We start from the raw sequence: 22,591 nt of genomic DNA, 5'->3' as shown, positions 1-22,591 counted from the left end.
ACTTCCCTTGACTTTTTTTTTTCCAGTCATTTAAATATGTACAAACTGTTCTTACCTCAGGAACAGAAACAGACAGCAGGCTAGATTTGACGGGAGGTTGATTTTGCTGGCCCCCCGCACCTGGGCTATTCAGCTCTGGACTCTTATGAGGGACCAATAGACTTCCCCTTCTTGAAGTCACAGTACTTTGGGGTTTCTTGACAAAGGGAACTTAGCCTATATGCTCCATAATGCACACCTGTACAAAGTTACCGCCAGCGGGCTTAAGCAAAGCACTTTTAGATGACTGGAGGCTTTCCCAAACAGAGGGAACTCAAAAGATGTCAAGAAAGCATGCTTTCTCCCCTCTCCTCCTGAGAATGTGTTAAATATGTTTAGAGAATCAGCCTAATTATTTTCACAATATTTTTAATGCTGTTCTTTTTGTATTTTAACCCCCTTTAAAAAAAAAGTATTGACATACCTTTAGACACGGTATTGTTTGGGTTTTGATGCTTATGTTTTTTTTAAGTCATGGAAAAATGGTGATTAATTTATAAGGATTACTGTTTTCTAGCTCACTTCCTCCTGCCTCTCCCCCAAACCCCACAAAATTCAAACTATTTTTTCCATTGTTTTCTTTTAAAATAATCAACAGTAAACATTTATGGGACACCTGCATGCAAAATCCTGTGCCAAGAACTGCATTGAATTTGATTTAAAAGACATGATCCTTGCCTAGCTTAGAAACTTGTTAAGAAAGCCCCAGAAAACAAACATACCTCATCTAAAATGTTCTAAGGTGTCTGATATAAAGATTGCTTGAATCCAGTAAATCTGTAAATCATCTGTAGAAATTGCATGAGGGAGCATAAAGACGATAGAAGGGCCATTTTATGTGTCTGCTAAAAATTTTGTAACCATATTACCAACATCCTTCCTGAAAACATGCAAAAAGATCATTATTTCAGAAATTTGAGCCTGATTGAAAAACAGCATTTTCACCTCTTACATCAGACATTTTCAAGTTTTATGCCAAAAACCTCTGGGTTTCAAGAGAGATTTTTAGGGCTTCCATTGGAAAAAAAAAAAAAACAGCAAGAGTAAACACAGGAGTTGTTAGCTCATCTTTCCTGGTCCAGGCCTTCCTGAAACCTGCCTCTGGTCCTCCACCTTTACACTCTTTTGGAAAACTCTTGAAGGGAGAGGGGGTTTGGAAGAGACAAGTTTTGAGAATAAACTTGTCATATGTGGCAGTGAGGTAATTCTTGAGAGAGAAGCCTCTACCTCTCTCCTAAGACCAATTCTTGCCCAAGTGTCTCGGCTCCAGACTACCCCGGCAGGCAACTTATTGGGGTGGAGTGGTGGGGTGGAGCAGTTGGGCCTTCACCTAGAACTATACAGTGATCCTAAGTAATTAGCTATCTGTTTGTTTTGATATTCATTGATCTTTGCTAAGTGTGCTTTGATGTTGTCAGCTACTACAAATCCTGTTTTAGAAGGGAGTGTGGGCTATACAAGAAAGGGAAAAGGAAAAAAGGTGTTTATGCCAATGAATTGTGCAATTTAAATAGCCCAAAGTCTAGGATAAGAGAAGCCCTGTAATATCCAAATATCACAGTTTTTTTTTTCTTGGACCTGCAGTAGCGGTCAGCTCAAGACAGAATGTCCTAATGCTGCTCTTCTGGACTCTTATAAATGGGGACATAGTTATGGAATAAAAAAATTTACATCACATGCACATGGCACTTACTACATGCCCATGTACCATCGTAGGCACTTAACTCATGTCATTCTCACAGCCATCCTTTGGGGTAAGCACCTATTAGTGCCCATTTTGTAGAAGAGGACGCCTAGGCCTAGAATTGCCCTAAGTCACGGGTTGATCACTGTTGGAGTTAGGATTTGAATGCCGTCAGGCAGGTGCCAGAGCTCATTTGCTGAATCACCTAATTCTGACTAACCGCCTCTCTGAAGGTACGCTGGAAGGGTAGAGAGAAAGAACGTTACTTGACTGCATCATTGTAGGCACAGCTAAATACGTGGTTGCACACCTTTTGGCTCCTCATGCAGCAGCAGGAAATTTGACACCAGTGTGTTTGCTTTCCTTTCTGTATGTGACCTTGGTGGGGAGCAGATAGACTCTCAGTGTCACCCAGAATGTGCTGACTTCCCACAGCTCCGACATCATTGCAAAAGGCTGTACTTCCTGTTAAATTTCATGTGTGTGTTCACACTCAAAAGCTAATAACTGCTGACTCTTCTGTGGGTTCTCTCAATCTGGAGAACATCCTTCCTACCAGGCGGTGAAGTGGTTCAGCAATGAAAAACAACATACTTTGGAACACCCCCAGCGATCTGGAAATGTTGCTCTGTTATAGGAATAGACACAGCATGATTGTAAGTGGCATATCCCAAGTGGGGTGAAAACCAGTCGTTTGACTGAGAGGCCTAAAGAGATGATAGTGGCTCCTACAACTTCATGAATTTCTTGCTGTTTTGTCTTGTCTTGTTTTGTTTTGTCTTGTTTTTGTTTGGGATAGCTTCTAGGCCTCCCTCTAATATTCGTGTAGTCCAAGGCAAAAGTACAAATGGACGCCTACACACCATATGTCTAAATATTTAAAAGTTACAAATCAAGCTAAAAACACTGTTAAATAAAATATGTCACATCCCTCTACCTTGACAACTATACTATCATGATGAAAAATCAAAAACTATTTAAAGTTATGATTTTTCTTTGAAAAATATTGAAGACAAGTTGGTTTAATTGTTACTGCACATGTCTGGATGTTTTGTTGTTGGACTAGCAATGTTAAATGAGTAATAAAATGAAAGAGACACAATTTGTAATTTATTATGTATTTATTTAGTTAAATTTATTTTCCTTGTCTTCATTTCAGTAAAGATCACTGTGTTATTATGATCGATATGCTCTCATAACTTGTGTTCTGAAGGAATTCAAATAAAAAGTAATTCTACTAAAAGTGTCCAAGATATATTGAATATATGAAATAAGTGAATATATTTTCATCAAGAATGTACATTAAAGCAAATATAGAAAATTTTAGGTTTAAAGTTATTTTAATATAGTTTATATATTTTTAATATATATTGTTATGAAGTGCTATTTCATTCTAAAACATTATATGTAACATTCAAATAGAAAAGAAAAATTAATAATTAATGAATATAGGATTTTAAATAAAGCTGAAATTTTATTTAATATTTTGGAAAATTAATTTAGAATATTCCATATAAATAAAATTATCTGTTCATGCTAGTGTTCAAGGCATAGCTGGTTGTCAGTGTAAAGTATTGATATCTGATTTCATGAATGACAGTCTAGATCTACACACTTATCAATCTTTAAGTGTTATAAATTGTTTAATATTGCAAAATGTTCTGTCACTGCCAGGTGCAACCACTGCAAAGATTTGCTAAACATTGAATATCCTGTATTGGAGAAGCAAGAAAGTGATGCCAGGCACTTCTGGAAAACAAATACTATATGAAGCAAGGCTAGATTGCATTCAGAGGATTTGCTGAGTTGATTAACTTATCTTTTCTCTCTGCTCTTGAAAGAAATGCTCACCTCTAATGTTCTTAGCAGGATAACCAAAACCTTTCCAATATTTGGAAGTGATTACCTTTTATCCTCAGGTTATACAACAAACAATGTGTAGAAGAATTCCTATGGGCCCTGAATGGTATTGGTCACAACAGCAGATTTTTTGGTTTAAAGTCATTCTAATGAGTGCTAAGTCCTATACAACAGAGGCACTGTGTGCTCTTTAATATAGTTACCTGCACACATGTGTGTGATGTAGGTACTTTCAAAGAAAGGTTCAGGACAGTGGCCCCTTGCCTGGGTCTAAGGGTGATACTGGTTGTTTCGAGTGCTTTTAAATTTTTTGCATTTATTTACGTACTGATTAACTGACTTCTAAAAAATTTATTAAACTTGGGTTCTCTGATGAATCAAAATGAAATCACACTTACTGAATAATTCCCATGAGTTTATCCTCTGATGAGCCTACAATGATTAATGCATGTGACAACACCTGAAGTGACAGAAAGGAGTGTCATTTTTAACAGGGCAACATACATTTTTAAGAGGGGCAATTATTACAGAGCCGTTCTTAGGAAACAATATTTTCACTGAGGGTCAGGGGATTATACACTTGAGCGAAGTCAGCTTTTCTGTTTTTTTTTTTTTTTTAAAGATTTTATTTATTTATTCATGATAGTCACAGAGAGAGAGAGAGAGAGGCAGAGACACAGGCAGAGGGAGTAGCAGGCTCCATGCACCGGGAGCCCGACGTGGGATCCGATCCCGGGTCTCCAGGATCGCGCCCTGGGCCAAAGGCAGGCGCCAAACCGCTGCGCCACCCAGGGATCCCGCGAAGTCAGCTTTGCAAATTATTTCCCTTAAGATGAATGAGGAGACAGCTGATTATGGGCACTGCATATGGCTACTACCACTTACCAGCCTTATTCACAGGCAATCATGAGCTCCACAAAATGCTTTTTATTTCCTTCAACACCATGTTTTTCAACATGTAGCTTGTGAACTGCCTTAAGCAGGGGTACTTGTTAAAAATGCACATTCCAGATCCCAACTATACATGCTGAAAGTCAGGTTTCCTGGGCTTAGGCCCTATGGCAATGCTAACACAGATGTTTCTCAAACCATACTTAGGGAAAAAATTGATTTAGGGCAGTGGCGCTTAAGCTTTTTAAATTATACACCCTGATTAGTAAAAAATATTTTGGGCAGACGTCTCTAATATATAATCATGTATTTGTAAATAGTCTATGTGCACTATTGTCCTATTATATCATGTTAATTCTAAAACACAAAAAAAAATTTTTTTAAAGGCAAAGGTAAGTAATATTTTTAAAATATCTTTTTCTCTCAGTGAAACAAAAATATTTTTTGCTTCCAGCAAAATATAATTGTTAATAAGTAAATATATATTAATATGATCAACAGGTTTTAGTGAAAGTTTTATAATTTGAATTGCTTCATAATTAAAAAAATCTTGGCTTAATAATAATTTAAAAGTTGGGGCTCAAGTTCAGGTTAATTAGAGACTTGTTTTTCATGTCATCTCAAAAAAAGATACTTCAAGACAAGACAGATTCACACAGAATAGGTCAATTTCAGACCACATTTACCATTTGTTTTCGGCCCACCCACAATTAAAAGAAGAGTTTGCTTAAAATTATGCTTACAAGTCTTTGGGGATCCCTGGGTGGCTCAGCGGTTTAGCACCGGCCTAGGGTGTGATCCTGGAGTCCCAGGATCGATTCCTACATCAGGCTTCCTGCATGGAGCTTGCTTCTCCCTTTGCTTGTGTCTCTGTCTCTCTCTGTGTCTCTCATGAATAAATAAATAAAATCTTTTAAAAAAAATTATGCTTACAAGTCTTCCTTGATATCAATCAGTTCTTATAAATTAATCACATGTTGCATTTTTATTTTCAACAACTGACTTTAATAATTCGCTTAAACTCTTTGAGAAATTTTTAAAAAGATGTGAAAATTTCTGTTTTCAAGTTTTTAAAGTGTGATCGGAGTTTCAATAGGCAATACAAGTCATTTTAAGGAGCAAAATCACACAATGGTGGGTACACTTGTAAATCATGAGTGTCTTTTGGAAAACAGTTACTTTCTCAATTATTGTTAAATGTCATCTTTACCTGAAGGGGGCAGATGAAGAGTGTTTTATGCTTTTTGTTCTTAAATAACAGCTAAGGTAGATTCCCATTGAAAGTCATATCCTCAAGAAGATAAACAAATGACCATGGCTTTTAAAGCTGAAGTTTCAGAGTTGTAAAGGAAATGGTGAAAATGATGAGGCTGCCAAGAAGTGAGCATAAGCTAGATATTGGGAGACCTGTGTTTTATGTCCACTGCTTTCATTTGTATCCCATAAAAAAAGAGCAGTCATGGATGCTAATTGCTGACATTGCCAATTCACTGTGGGAAGGGTATGGAGGCCTCTGGGATAATTGGGTGCGTAGTGGAATTCTTTACTGTGAGGGAGAATAGTAACAATAGCAAGAGCTCATAATTATGGAACCCTTAGGTGCCAGGCACTGTCCAGGGTTTTATATGAATCACTTCATTTCTTACACAATGTCCTGGCACAGTCCTAGAATCAGGTTTTTCTGGATGAGGAATCTGAGTTCAAGGTCATATAGCTACTAAATAATGGAGCCAGGAGTCTGGCATGTTAGGGATTTCATTTGTGGATCTGGGGATTTAAAATGCAGGCCTGGCCCTGGACCTACGATTATGACTCAACTCTGACTTCCCAGTAAGATGGAGGAGGTACTAGAGGGTGCCTGGGGGGCTGAATGCTACACACTCAGGAAACCGACCAATCTCCTGTGGAAGGTGCCCTCTGCAATCTTAAATCTGCAAATAGAGCAGAGGCTAAAATAGCTGATATTGTCAGCTGATCTTGTGGAGCATTGATTTCCTGAAGACTACAGCCTTCTTTTTTTTTTTTTTTTTTTTTGACTACAGCCTTCTTGGCAGGATTTCCCCGGTTGTTTTGGATCTCATTTACTTCAGAATGTGTTTCTTTAATTTCTGTGACATATAGAGATGCAATATTAGTGGCTGGGGCAATTTCTTGCCCCATTATAAATATTAGTTTATGTTTTCTTGGAGGGCTTCCTCTGATTGAGTCAATACTTTAGCATCCATTCTATTCCAGGCATTGTGCTTGATTCTTGAGATACAGTGGTTTCAAAAATCTGTCCCTTGCCCTCAGTCTAGACAGAAAGAGGTAAGTGGGTAGGTAGTTAATATAGCACGTTGAGATTGTTTTTAGGGCTAAAACAGCGTGCAGAGACTTGGAAAGACAGAAAGTTTCCCAAAGGGATGATTTGAAGATAGCTAGGTGGAGAGGTACGGGCTGCAGAGACTTCATTCACGTGTGTATCATCATACTTCAAAATAGGTATCATGTGCTTCCTATCTCTTTCCTCACTTCTGTCCTTGCCCAATACCCTCTTCACAGATTTCCTTTCATTGTTCTTCTGTTTTTAATTCCTTTCTTCCTTTAAAACAGAATCACTTTCTTATGTTCAGAAGTATATTATTAGCAATAAACAAAAGGAGATGAGCAAATCTTCACCAATAGTCCTTACCGAAGATTAAGAGTTCTCTGTTTAAAGTCATTGAAAATTATTGCAGTAATCAGTGTGAGGTACCAGAGAGGTCTAAAATTCTAAGGGCATTAAATCATGGGCACTCCCACCCTCAGTGTTTAATTCTTATAGTTTTTAAACCACACACACACACACACACACACACAATCTTATTGTTACAAACACTGCTACCTTGAGAAAGCTAGAAAATAAGATAAGCAAAAATTAAGAAAAGAAAAGCACTATATTCCCACCATTGGAGATTATCTTTAATATCTTTTTGATTTGCTTTCAGATACTTTTTTATATATGGATGTATTTTTATAAAAAATGAAATGATTGCAAAGCAAGTTGTTTTGTATCTTGGTTTTCTAATGATCTTTCCCTTTGTGAGTCAAAATTTTAATCTTATCTAATAGTCTATCTTGAATCAGATTTTCTCAATTATCTTCATAATACCATTTAGAGCTAGTAGGTCCTACGTGTTGAATCTAGCTTTTATGGCTCTTGGTTTTCTTATATTCTAGCATCATCCTTAATTTTTTCCTCCATTGTACACTGACTTGTTGAACAGATCCGACCAAGGACCCCAACAGAATGATTCGTCTTGGTTTTGTCTGGGCGTCTTCTGGTGCTATCATTGAACTTCCCCCATCCACACTATTTTCTTATGCTGAAAGTTTGGTTTAAACTTCTGCTCAAAAAAAAAATAAAAAAATAAAAAAATAAACTTCTGCTCAGGTTATGTTAAACATTTTGGCTAGAATATGCCACAGGTGACAGTTTGTGTTTTTTTGTGTGTCACATCAGGAGACATAATGTTTGATGGCTCCACCATTCAGGGGGCTAAATTTGAGCACTGGATTCGGGTGTTGAAAATCTGGTCGCTTTGTGAACGTACACTTATGTTTTTCTCCTGTGACTAGAAAGAAATCTTTAGTATTGCTTTGGCACTTTATAACAGTTAGATTCCCCATAAAACATGCACTTAATGCTTTTTAACACTACTTGACAACCCTTGCCTAGGTCAATAATTTCATTAGGGATCAACAATGATTAAAATCTAATTCAATCCTTCCTTTTCTCTTAGTAGGTAATACTTTTCTATGAAATAACACTTTCTTTCATCAAGTGGTGTTGTTTTGTTTTGTTTTGGTTTGGTTACTCTGTAATATAGTCTAACTGGGGCAGCAAAATAAATGTTTAATATTCCCCATTAGATACATGTTTTCAAAGGAAAAAACTTACTTAATAACTGCCTCAAATGGTGACATCTGGTGAGGAGGGCTTCTTTTTTCAGTATCATTCTCTATTCATGGATTTTCACTGATTCAATCAATGTTCCTATATCCTTGAAACATTTCTGGTCTAAAAAGTTTTAAGTTGAGTAATTCAGTATCAGTTGTTTTACACTGAAGTGCTACTTAAGAGAAACAGATACAGCCAATTCTACAATTTTATGAATATTTTGAAAAAATGAGATTGACAAGATGGTGAAAATCCCTTTCATTACACATGACGAGCCACCTGGCTCAGAGTATGCCCTTCCCCGGTTGCAGTGTGTGAAGTTCAGTCTGTCAGCCTCACAAGATGAAAATGAATTTACTCTTGGAAAAATGGATTTACAAGGCTGAAAGGGAGGCACCATTTCACTAACTGTTCTCTTGTACCATAGGCAAGATAAGATGTCTCTATTTAGAGAATTTTTCTTTTTTATTTCACAATGCAGATATGGAACTTCAGATTTTTTCTTACCCATTTTAAAAAAATGAGTTGATAAACAGCTGACTACTGGCTTAGTGGTGCAGCTCATCACATAGCACATACATTGGAAAGAGGTATATATTTATTTGCTTGTTATTCTGTCTTCTAAAGTGAAGTCAGGGATCCCTGGGTGGCGCAGCGGTAAACCAAGAAGAACATGAAAATGACAAACGTGTGTGAGCGGGTATATATAAGCATGCATACATGCATGCATTCACAGAAAGATGTATTATTGAATTGTAATGTTACTGAATGTCTTGACTTCAGCACTGAAAGTCTCGTGTCTGGGTAAACACTCCAGTCCCAGGCAAAAAGGGATGGTTGGCCACCCTAAAGTTACCAGATAGAAACCACATGGGATTCAGCAACAGATCTCTGATCAGTCTTCCTGTTCTTGACTCAGACATTTAATAAGGCCTTTAATTCAGACATGAGTTAATATGTCAAACTGGCAGGAAAATAACTTATTAAGTACATAAGAATATGAATTCAAGTAAGTATGAGGAATGCACTAAAAGTCTTTAAAACTGCCAGTATGAAAAGGATCAAGAATTGTACTCCCTATTTTTTCTTCAGAAGAGGTAATATAGCTGCCAGTATTTCTGAATATTCCAGCCAAAGCTTGGAAAATAGCATGGCGGAAGGTACGAGGTACTTGAGTTGATTTTCACGATGGAATTTTATTTATACAGAGACCATTCATTGACTGTTTAGTTAGAAAAGACCTTAAAGAATTATATAATCTATCTTTCCACATCTAGTCAAGGCCACAATTAGATCATGATGGGATTCTACCCAATATATTTTTAAAGACCCTCAAATAAAGAGATGTTCCATTATTAATTTTATGCCTCGCCTGAAACTCTCATCCTTTATATGGAACTAATTACTTTTCTGGTTGATGCTAGAGAGTGTGAATAGCCAGAAACCATTCTCTGACAAAGGTTAGAAGATTATTTTTCAATTTCCTTTAAGTATTTTAATTCTAGAAGCTTTTAACTTTTCTTCAAAGTTTGTACTTTTAAACTTTTGATTACATCTGTGCTCTGCTCCAAATCCCTAATGCATACATTTGGGTATGTTCTGCATTCCTAATAGCTCCTAGGTGATGCTGATGGTTCAAGGACCATAGTCTTGCTTGCTTGCTTAATTGAAGTATAGTTGACACACAATGTTACATAAGTTTTAAATGTACAACATAGTGATTCAGCAACTCTGTACATTATCCTATGTTCACCACAAGGATAACTACCATCTGTCACCATACAACACTGTTACAACACCGCTGACTACATTCCCTATGCTGTAACTTTCATACCTGTGATTTATTCATTCTGTAACTGGAAACCTATATACCTCCCACTCCCCTTCACCCATTTGCCCCTCCCCCCACTGCCTTGCCCTCTGGCATCCACCAGTTTGCTTATTCTGTATTTATGGGTCTATTTTTGCTTTTTTTTGTTTATTTGCTTTGTTTTTTTTTTTAACCACACGTTGAAGAACAAGGTTGCAAAGAACTTAGTTATAGCTTACTTCAGACTTTTCTTCTTAACCTAGAAAGACAAATAGTACCCAGTTAGATACAGTCTTTACAGAAAGCAGTGGACATAGATAGAGATGGAAAAACTATTTTAAGGGTATTATTGGTATAGAGAAATATTTGTAAAAACAAAATAAGAAAGCTATTTCTGTAGCATAGTGACTAGACTGCGATATAAATATGAATACTATATACAATGGTGACTTATCCTGTAATTGCTGATTGCTTTAGTTATGAATTTTTAATTCACACTTTATAACTAGATTTAGACTTATTTTACTCCCCTTTGATGAAATTATTTTTCTCTACTTATTTTTTCTTTTTCTTTTTTTTTTAAATGATTTTATTTGTTCATGACAGAGAGAGAGAGAGGCAGAGACATAGACAGAGAGAGAAGCAGGTTCCTTGCAGGGAGCCTAAAGGGGGACTCGATCCCAGGATCCCAGAACCGTGACCTGAGCCCAAGGCAGACGTTCAACTGCTGAGCTACCCAGGTGTCCCAATTTTTCATAACATGAATATATGAAATTACTTTATACAAAGAAAGTTCACATGTGGAAATGCAGTATTGCAAATACCATAAACCAAATACATTTTTATATTTTGTAATTCAAGCTAACATTTAGATTGGGGTGCCTGGGTGGCTCAGTCAGTTATACATGGGACTCTTGATTTTGTCTCAGGTCCTGATCTCAGGGCTGTGAGATTGAGCCCAGCCTGTGGCTCCATCCTGAGCGTGGAGTCTGCTTAGATTTCCTCTCTCCCTCTGCCCCACTCCACTGGAACAGCTGAGGGCAGCATGGAAAACCTCAAATGTCTCTGTGAGGAGGCCTACCAGAAGACATATCAAAACTGCAGAGGCAAGGCCTCTATCGTACTTCCAAATGCCAAGTCTCCCGCAGAGTACATCTGATTTGTCAAGCCTAGATCACATTCAGAATTCAAGCTGCAAGGCAGTCTGGAAAATGTAGATCTTAAGTTTCTAGTCTCTATGACCTGAGAAGGCCAACTAGAAAAGGGGTGGAATGAATGGTGGTCACCAATACTTTATACCCTGTCCTAGGACTATTGTTCTAGAATAGAAGCTCAACATCTACATGGGATGATGTTCTTTTTTGTCAATTCTGACAAGTCAGTATATCAATCTATCAACAGTCTTCCTGATCTTGGTCAAACCATAAAAGTTTGATATTCTCAGAAACATACCAGAATGAGGCAATCTTAGATTTGAAATAATCGTGTTATTTAAAGATTTTATTTATTTGAGAAGGAGAGAGTAAGCACAAGTGGGAGTGGGGAGGGGCAGAGGCAGAAGGAGAAGCGGGGAGCCCAGTGTGAGATCATGACCTGGGCCAAAGCCAGACACTTAACTGACTGAGACACCCAGGCGCCCCTTGAAATAATCACTTTATTTTTGGATCGGTGCCTTTATATATATATATATATATATATATATATATATATATATATATATATATATTTTTTTTTTTTTTTAGCTAGAAAATGCATTCTTCAGGTAAAATATCCCTTGGAAACATTATACATAAGTAAATAAATAAATAGCTACCCTCCTCAAAGTGGCGGTAGGGCTTGTTGGCAGAAATATTTTGGGCTTTCTGTGTATTCCAGGTGGTTGCTTAGGTCTTCCAGATTCCCTTAAAGTTAGCTTGAGACCATGTGATGGCTTTCCGGCCCTAAAACCCCTGTGGATCCTCCATTCCTTTCTTCCCATTACAGACAGTGGAGTCTGTGTATTGATACATAATAGCATCACACTATGATGACAGCTGGACCCTACGCTTACTAGATGGAAGAGGTCTTTTGCCTTATGCTGGTGTTTGTGGGGAGAGAAATAAACATTCATGATAGGATACCATTGAGATCGTATGCCATTGCAGCATAGCCTGGCTCTCTTGACAAATGTGGGCCTGAAGTCCTGCAGTCTCCACCTCTCATTCTTCCAATGCCAGCCTCTTTGCCTCTCCTTTTCTCTCTGCTTTCTACTTGCCTCCCAAGGCAAATCTACATCGCTACTTCCGGGTGCACAGTTTGTAAACCATTACTCTCGGCTTTTCAAGTACCCCCTCCTCTGGTTTTAAAAATATAAAAAACTGTGTGATAAATGAGTATTACTTTATAGATAAATGGAGGATAGGAGTGGGGTAGAAATGATGTTAAAATAGGCACAAGGGGTCCCAATTTCTGAAATAAAAATTACTACAGATACTATATCTAACCACTTGAAAATAGTATATTTGACTAGCAATAGAAATAAAGTTATATTAATCAAATAAATGGGAGCTATATTAATCAATCACAGAACATTCTACCTAATGAAGAACATTATCATAATATACTATAATTAATCAGCTCATGAAAAGCAATCTCAACAAATAGATCACAAAATTCAGAAGGGTTTATTTGAAAGATTGACAGGTTTTGGGGGGAACAGACCTATTGCATAACTCATCCAGGAATTTGATTACTTTCTTTTCCTCATCAAACATTTCCCTGCAATAATCTTAGGCACCAGAGATCAAGCAGTTGACCTCACTGATACATTGGAGGTCAGACTGTTTCTGTCAGCTTCTCTCTGGGATCCATGGTGTCCATGAATGTCTAGAAGGTCAGAAGGAAGAATGTTAATGGACTGAATATGGATCTATCTGCATTTACAAAGCAAGCTTCTAATCCATTCACACCTCAGCTCAGATGCCACCTCTTAGGGAGATCTTCCCTGACCACCTTATCTGAAATAGCTGTACTTTCCTCCCTGATCACTTTCTAGCCCTCACTTTACCTTATTTTCTTCATACCACTTATCACTGATTGAAATTCTATTGTTTATTGTCCTATTTCTTCACTAGCACGTAAGCCCCACAAAGAGAGGTGCACCTGGGTGGTTCAATAAATTGAGCATCTGACTCTTGGTTTTAGCTCAGGTCATGAGATCAAGTCCTGTATCAGGCTCTGTACTCAGCACAGAATCTGCTTGAGATTCCCTCCCCTCCCCTCATTTGCTCATTCTCTCACTCAAATAAATGTTTAAAAAAAAAAAAAAAAAAGCTCCACAAAGAGAGAGCTTTTGTTTAACATCACTGTAACTCCAACAAATACATTGCCTGGTACATTACATAGTAAGAATTCAATATTTCTTATATTTCCTATGGTTCTTTGCCAGACACAGTGGAGAGTTTCCTCTGATCTTTTCTATGAGAACCTGGTAGGGCTTTTGGAGATAAAACTCATTCCACCTTCCCAAGGCTGGATCCCACTCTGGAGTTTTTAATTCTCAAATTTGCACAGAGCCTCCAGCAATTTGTCAATTACAATTTAGGTTTCCTATGCCATAAATGGGTCTCTAGAAGGTTTTTCCTGCGTGGGATTCACCTATCTGTCTCTATAATTTTTGAGGCAGGGGTTTGCCCTATGACCTCAGTTCTCTAATGGATCCCAGAATTGTTGTTGATTCAGCTATTTTTATGTGGATAGGAGAGATAACTTCCAAGTTCTTTTTGTGCTGGACTGGACACTGGAAACCATTCAAAAATTTTACTAAATAAGTGAATAAATGCTATAAGAATGTACAGCTATCAGCTGGCTCACTATTCTAGTTTTGTAAATCTGAACTTTATTTTAATCAATCACAACATAATTATACAGGAAGAGATGAATTCTCATGCCAGTGAATGGCACTTCTCTGATGACTGAACTTTTGGACTGAACATCATATTATTTGCATAATATGGAAAGTGGTATATAAAAGTTACATTATTTATTAATTAATAATTCCTTAAACTGAAAGCAACATATTCTAAATGTATTGATTGTGGTATAGGCTAAGCTGCAATAACAGATACTTCCATAAATCATTGGTTCAAATATAATAGAAGATTATTTCTCTCTCTTACAGTCTGGAAGGAGATGGTTGCCCAGGTTGGGGTGGGCAAAAGATCAGATAGAGCCCCAGGCTGAGTTCAAAGAGAATATGTAACCGGATCCTGGCTGTTTAGTTAGGAAGGATTGTATATGATCCAAATATAAAGTGTGTATATGTGTGTACAGGGCTCAGATGAATCAATTTTAGCATAGCATTCCATTTGAAGAAATATATACTCCAGTAGCCCAACAGAAATTAAAAGACATTTTAATATTTTATGTGCATTTCTCAAGAACTGTTAGGGAGATCTGTGCCATAACCCACAACAATACTTTAAAAAATATTATCTGTCTTCCACACTTCTTTCGTACTCCGTGTTTTTTGCAGTCTTCTCAAAATCCCCCAATTCCCCTGACACCCACCTTTTATGGCTTTTCTGTCTTCTTCCTCCTGCCCCCACCTTATCTCTTTCTTATTTAGATCAATTTAGAATTGAGCTTCTTTTTATGGTTTCATTTCTGCTTTGCTCATTACCTGGATTCTCCACAAGAAAGAACCCAGGGCTGACCCAGAAAGCAAATATCCTTTCCCTTACTTGACTGCAGCTCGGGCCCAGTTGCTCTCCCTGTCTTCTAATTTTGCATTACAAAAACACCAAGAACTAGACTGGCAAAGAAAGACTTGCTTAAGGTGGTGGGGGAAGGGTAGAATCTGCACAGACAGGACTGGGGAGGCAGTGAATACTTACACGTTAAGACGTCTTGTTTCCATCACACATATATCATTAAGAGCTCAAGTGAGGATAATGTGGACTGCTATAACTCCAAAACAGATGGAAAATCTCTCAGTTTAAAAATATTCACAAAGCTAGATTTATGCAGATGTTCCACCTGAAGACAGCGCTGAACAAATTAATGCTCACTGTGGACTATGAAAGTCTAATCTATAAAGTGAAAAGGGAAGAGAAGGAAACTGAAAATTACTGAGCACTTACTCAGTATTGGGTTAAGCTCTTTAAAGAATGTCATGTTATTTAAAATCCCCCCATAACCCTTCAGATCAGTGTTCTCGGCTTGGGGATCTATAGACCATATTCTCACTCATATGTGAGTGCTGAGATTGAAAAATGCTTGTGTTTTCATACCAAAAATAGCATGAAAATGTTTAACACGATATAGTGTGAGTGCCTGACATTAACCTTTTTGATTATAATGTAGGTGCCTGACATCAAGCTTTTGATTGCTGAGGTATTCATTTCAAATAAGTCCATCTCAAATAAACATACTGCCAGCTGTATGACACAGCTACTAGCTAAACAACTGTGCTAAGGAGTTAGGCTGCCCTCACCTGTGAAGGTCCCTTTTCAGAAAGCCCTGTGTCACCTAGATAGATGATTGCTTGAGTCAACCCAATTTTTCTTTCTTGCACCCCAATTCCTGCTTGGGATGCTGTAAATTCTCCAATAAAGAGTGAACCCAAGAAACCCTAGGGAACCACACTTGGATGCCAATAAAGTCAAAGCCCCAGATCCACACTTCTTCCCTCTCTCTCTACCCATGACCTCACTATATGGCCCTTGGATGTGCTGTGTACCCTCCAGGACCTCCAGTGCTCCCTTATCTTTGGCACTGAGGTGCATCTTGCAAATGTAAAAACACAAAGGCTGGTACAGCCACCACCATTGACTCTGGTCAGCGAAAATGTCTATGGGACCTTGGCATAAATAATATGGACCCAGGTGATTGGCCTCGGGCATTCCTGGGCCAACGCATTACTAACAATTGGCTGGCACTGACAGGAACACAGGGGCATGTTCTAGATCATCAGGAAGATTATCTTATAATCAAATAATTCTAACCAAAGAGTCATATGACTGTATGCTACTGTATGCTACTGTAATTGAGGTAGACTAGTGAGAAAGGCATGCAGTCAGACTTGATCTGTAAATGACATGTGTAAGCCAAGTGAAGGCCAAAATATCTCATACTGTATGAAATAAATGATGACTTTGTAAGAGCTAAAATTCAGAATTGGGCTGAGATTTGAGTCATCACCCGGCATATGGTGGTAAAGTCATATTCTAAAGAACACGCCTAGAAGCAGTATTAACATTTGAGCTGTGATTTGATATAAACCAAAAAAAAAAAAAAGTCATCACATTGTTAATGCTATTTCCTTGAGGTTTGTTGTTTTTGTGAGTATTTAAACAAATTTACAAAATGTGTTGATTTATATCAGGGCGGTATATCAGAATGATTTATATCATTCTTCCCAATTTTTCATCTCTCTCTATCCCAGCATTCTCTGTTCTACAAGCCAAGCTTATGTCTTGTGACTTCGCAGCACCCCTCACTAGAGAAGGCAGAATGCCGTAGGAAGCTGGAAAAGAGGCAAGCTGTTTATGTGGCAGCAAAACACTGGCAAAACCGTTGCTTTCAGTGGCCCAAAGGCAAAAAAAAAGTACTTAATGAACCTGTGGCAGACAGAAAGGTTCTCAATCAGAATCTTGATAATGTGAACAGACTGTAATTTGCTGCATTCAAAAAGGTACAACAAGAAAGTGATGAGCTCAGAAAAACTGGCCACTTTGCAGGCAAAATTGAGAGGGGATGTAGAGAACCTAGAAATTCCAGAAGCTGTAGGGTTGATAAATAAAATTGTTTCTCCTTTCCATTCAGTAAGAGATAAAATTTAAAAACACCTTGTATTTGAAAGACCTACTAAAAAATAGCCTCACAGAAATGACAAAATCCAGGCACAACCTCATTAAGACCGACCTTAAGGCAATGTCTGGCAGTAGATACCTTCACCTGGACAAAATGACTTTTGAGAAAAGTGATTATGAACTCAAAGTACTTGTAATTAAGTCTAGAGAGAGACAGGCCTCACAAAAACTACAGTGTGGATTTTGGCACATGGAGTGGCTGTAATTAACGGCATCAAAAATCCAACAGGTTTTCAAGAGCCATGTTTGCAAAAGTGCTGCCATGCTAGATGAAGAGGTTGACTTTGAGATGGATCAAAAAGCTCTGGGATCCCAACTTTCTAAGGGTAGCAAGTGGGTGAGAGAACTGCTCATGTTCGGCAATACTATTTCAGATGTGGCCCCAAAGGGTGGAAAGAAAAATCACACCGGAGGCAGAGCAGGGCTGTGGAGAACAATGGACTGGGCCCTATGTCCCAGGGAGCAGAGCCAGGGCCCGAATAAAGGACTGTTCCCTACCCTAGTGGAGAAACTGGCTGATATATCCCTGTTTCAGAGTGTCTGTGGACCAGTTGACCCCATATGCCTTCCAATCTTCCCTTTTTTCAGATAGGAGAGTTTACTGCTAAATCTTGTCCCTGTTTTATGATTGTATGTTGGCAGAGGGTGACAGATTCCTTGGTTTTGTTTTGGCTTGTAAATATCTAGATTGGGAAGAGCCACATCTGGCCCCAGGGTAAAGCACAGATCCTGAACTTTGAACCCCATGCTATGACTGGATGAGACTTTTTAATTAAAATGTCTTGAGAGGCAGGGGTGGGGGGAGTATGTTGCAAAAGGGAGCAAAGTGAATAATTATTATTTGAAGGAGACTGTGGTGGATTAAGCAGCTGTCATTCTCAATTCTTCATATACTTCCTCTTATAGATCTATTCATCCATGCTCTTTGCCTTGGGACTTTGCAGTACCTCGACTAGAGTAAACTAAGATATTTCCTTGCCCCATTGAAGCTGGACCTGGCTGGAATGTTAATAAACATGATGAGGCTTTAAATATGTGTGCATGGTTTGGCATTGCCTCTTTAGTCCAGTAATACATCATAAAAAAAACCTAAACAAAACTCAAAGAGCCAAAAAACCCAAACAATAACAACAACAAAAACCCCATACTCCGTGTAGCCTCTGATCTCAAAATGAAGACTTGAGGAGAACTGATTCTACTTGTAACCTGGGGCTAGTCTTTACCTAGTCTACCTGACATCAGCCAAACCCAGCTGTGAATAAAAAAAAAAAAAAAAAAAAAAAAAAATTTAATGTGCAAGCAACAGAGATCTTTGGTGCTTTCATTTATGCAATCAGTATTAGTTGACTAATAAAATTCACATAAGGAATATAAGTATAAAGAATTCATACCTCATTTTATGTTTATACATCGCTCATGTCATTAAGTTAGAAAACATTTTGAGTTAACAATAGAGTTCAATTTTTTTTAAAGATCTCCATGGATTTATCAAGTTTTAGAAACTTTGCCTTAGAGAGTTCTGATTAAACCCATTTTCTACTATCTGTCTTTCTGCCTCTTTTATTAGTTTTAAGTATCTTCTCTTTTGGTTAGGTGACTATTAAAATTTGCTCTAAGGGCATAAAGAGATTAAAAGAAAGAAAAAAGTTTTCTAAGAAGAAAGATAGAAAGGAAAAAGCTAAACTGCTGAATTCAGATGATGCAATTTGGCAGAATAATATAAGCAGAACTGTGAATGTCCAAACCCTGTCAGAGATTTTCACCATCAAAGGATTGACGTACCAGGTTTGCGCATCCCTACTGCGGCAGACAAGGGCAGCTTTCAAAATACTTCCAAACTTGGGACTATTCATCAATAAGGCTGATACTAACATCAAAATGTCAAAATGTGCAGCCTAAAAAAAAAAAAAAAAAAAAAAAAAAAAGATAGAATCTTGCAGAATTAGACCAGGAATGAGAGGCCCTTGGGGAATAAAAATGCAGATTACAAAACAAATAGAATCTTTTAATATTCAAGAGACATTTTTTTGTTGAAGTTTTCCTCACTAGACCATAATTTGAGTAGCTTCAGACATTAATCACATCATGGAGGGGTGAACCGCCCCCCACCCCTGATTTATTTTTTATGTGTCTCACTGTTAACAAACTTTTTTATATTTAGAAAAAACTTGAAAGCTCCTTGGGGATTTGCACAAACTGTTCCTAAGGTGGGCCATACAGAACCCTGTGGTCAGTCACTCCATGAAGGGAGCTGTGGCTTCCTTCAGTCTTTACCTCCTTTAGGTGAGCGGAGAAGAAAGGCTAGAGCAGCTCAAGCACCTCCCAGTCTGTCTAGAGGGAACTATAGTGACTACACAGGTTGCTTACACACAGGTAGGCTGATAACAAGAATGTCTTGTTTATGAGCATTACTTCCTCAAGGAGTGTTGTGGGGATACTAACGTGGTAAAAAGAAGGAAAGGAAAAACTAACAAGGAAAGGAGGTTAAGTCCTCCACCTCCAGCCATCTAGAGCCAATTTTCTCACTTTAGAAAACTTCATTTCTGAAAGCTCTCAAAAACCTGCCCACTTCTTAATTTACTGACCATCTCTTGGGTAAGGGTACTCACCTCCTTCATATGACATGTTGGGGCACATTTGCTCTGGAAGCAGTTTGGAATCAGAGAAGAATGGTTATCCCACAAATGTGGGGTCTCTTTCAGGGAATGATGCAAAGTCATTCAGTTTCAGGAGGTGAAACTTAGAAAGGTTGCTCTTGCAGATTCAGGGTCCTGGGGAGGTCATTCTGGTTTGGAGGCTCTCAGCAAGCCCTTGTGTCCAGGCTTCTTTGTCATTGGTAGCCCGAGGGATAAAGAGAGCAGCTGTTTAGCCAGGGCAAACTCTGTTCTGGAACCACTGTGAGAAAAATAATACTTCAAATCAAATTCCTATCAAAAAAATTCATGGATTTTTGGTCAAAATTAAGACTCGCACAGTTATCTTTATTATTGGTTGATTGATTGCTTTTCCCATGATCATAGGTGAGACCACTTCGTTTCCATCTTTACCTTTTCTACATTCTCCTTAGCTCCTTTTTTTGGGGATGCTAATCCAATTATTTGTGTTGTGGGGGTGGTAATGGAAAAAGAGAGTGGCTGCAATTATGGAAGGAGTGGAGGTATGGATCTTATTTTCAGTGCAGTTTTTACAGTAGATTTCCTTTAAAAATTACATTGAGCAGGGATACCTGACAAAAATATTACTAATACATAACTCTGAAATTAGATATAGCTATGTCTTATGTAGACCACTGTACATATCCTTAACTTGAGTAATTAATTTTGGATAGATACATTGCATTATTTTTATTTTAAAATTCTTTTAAAATCAGGAAAATTATTCTGTTTTAACAAATACAGAGGACAAACTGGTAGTTGCCAGAGGTGAGGTTTTTTGGGGAGGGGAATGGTGAAATAGATAAAGGGGATTAAGAATATAGACTTATCATGAAGAGTGATGAGAAATGTATAAAACTGCTGAATCATTATATTGTGCACCTGAAACTAATATAACACTATATTAATTATACTTCAATCAGGTTTTCTTTTTAAAAAAACAACATTTTTGTTGAAATATTTCAAGTTATTTAGAGGTACATAAAAAATGTTCAATCTCTCTGATAACAGTTTAACACTTTGGTGTATATTCTCCCAGACATTACACATACCTCCATATATAAATGGACTTTAACAAGCTTTTCTCCCTCTAGTTTTCATTGATGCTCTTCCCATGTGAGTTTATGTAATATAATTCATTCTTCTAAACAATTACACAGAATTGTATGTACTAGAATTTATTTAATCATCCCTTTATCGATTGGGCATTTAGGTTACTTCTAATTAAATTTATATTATAAACAATGTTGAAAAACAACTATGTAGAAATACTTTTTTACTCACTTAGAAAATTCTCTATAGGAAAGATTCCTAGAAATGATATATTTGATTGGCCTTTGTGCTTTTAAAATATTCATAGAAGCTATCTGATTATTTTCCAAGAATTTTACTAGCTTATAAATGCATCAAAAATAGATAAATTTTGGGATGGCTGGGTGGCTCAGTGGTTGAGCATCTGTCTTTGGCTCAGGTCATGATCCCAGGGTCCTGGGATTGAGTCCCACATCAGGCTCCCCAAAGGGAGCCTGCTTCTCCCTCTGCCTGTGTCTCTGCCTCTCTCTGTGTGTCTCTCACAAATAAATAAATAAAATCTTTTAAAAAATAGATAAATTTTCTTCCAAATTCCTTTGAATTTTTATGCAATCATAGAATTCATTTAAAAAAAGGACATTTATATTCCTAACCTCCAAAGTAATGGTATTTGGAAGTAGAGCCCTTGGGGGGTAATTAGGTTTAGAAGTGGTTATAAGTGTGAAGTTCCCATGATGAGATGAGTGTCCTTATAAGAAAAGGAAGAGCATGAACTCTCTCCATCCCTCTTTCATCCCCCTCCTCTTCTCTCTGCTGTGTGGGGACAGTGTGAAAAGGCAGGCATCTGCAAACTATGAGGAGGATTCTCATTACATTCTCAACATGCTTCACACCCTGATCTCAGACTTCTCAGAGAAATGGATTTCCATTGTTTGTCACCCAGTTTATAGTATTTGTTTTGGCAAAGCCAACTGACAAATACAAGAGTTTTCTTTCCAGTTAGGGTGTTCTCAGCTGCAAGTGATAGAAAGCCTAATTAGGTGGGGCTTAAGCATTAAAGACATTTGTTACCCTCCCCCCGCCCCACCCCTTAAGAACTTCAGGGTTTCAGGGAACTCCAGGGCTTGATAACCTCACAAATCTATCAGGGGCCTGGGTTCCTTTATCTTTGCACTTCATTGTTCACACTGTGTTCCTACACATATGTAGGAATTCCTGCCTTTTCTCATGATCTCGAAATTGCTGCCACAGTTCTAGGTGTCATATTCAGACAATTTTTATTTATTTATTTATTTATTTATTTATTTATTTATTTATTTATTTTAAGATTTTATGTATTTATTTGACACAGAAGGAGAACCAGAGAGTACAAGTAGGGAGAACAGCAAAGGGAGAGGGAACAGCAGGCCCTCCACTGAGCCCGATGTGGGGTTCGATCCCAGCACCCCAGGATAGTGACATGAGGCCAAGGCAGCCACTTAATGACTGAGCCATATGGTCACCCCCAGATAACAACTTTTTGAGGCAGAAATGGTAATATGTGTGACATTCTCAGAGTGAGGAAACCTTTGCAGCCCTCTCTAGCATATTTAACGCTAATGTCTCACTATGCAAAATGTAGTCATAGACAATGAGATTGCCATGATTATCTTGCTTCAGTGAAGACTTGCCCTCTGGGCTGGGAAGAAGCCTACCCTTCTTGTAAAATTGATTGCTTTAGTTCTGTATTGCTAGAAAACAAATTACCCCCTGAATTTAGCAGCTTTAAAGAACAAACATTTATTATATCACACAGTTTGTGAGAGTTGGAATCTGGGAGTGGCTTAGCAGGGTGGTGGTGCCAGTTGAAGG

At 37.8% G+C, this 22,591-nt stretch overlaps 2 long non-coding RNA genes across 3 annotated transcripts in view; one reads left to right on the top strand and one right to left on the bottom strand.

Moving 5' to 3' along the window:
- Window positions 1-22,591, top strand: part of LOC140629434 (uncharacterized) — a 187,104-nt gene that overhangs the window by 8,871 nt on the left and 155,642 nt on the right. The window lies entirely within an intron of this gene.
- Window positions 12,014-22,591, bottom strand: part of LOC140629433 (uncharacterized) — a 30,511-nt gene continuing 19,933 nt past the window's right edge. For both annotated transcript variants that reach the window (XR_012027265.1, XR_012027264.1), the window contains exons 2-5: window positions 19,664-19,949; window positions 18,837-18,949; window positions 15,078-15,272; window positions 12,014-13,068 (exon numbers count right to left, since the gene is read on the bottom strand). This is a non-coding gene — a long non-coding RNA (uncharacterized lncRNA). The remainder of the gene's footprint in view (window positions 13,069-15,077; window positions 15,273-18,836; window positions 18,950-19,663; window positions 19,950-22,591) is intronic.

The sequence above is a fragment of the Canis lupus genome, assembly GCF_048164855.1.
Source record: "Canis lupus baileyi chromosome 5 unlocalized genomic scaffold, mCanLup2.hap1 SUPER_5_unloc_4, whole genome shotgun sequence".
Lineage (NCBI taxonomy): Eukaryota > Metazoa > Chordata > Mammalia > Carnivora > Canidae > Canis > Canis lupus.
This window is presented reverse-complemented; position numbering and strand designations above follow the sequence as displayed.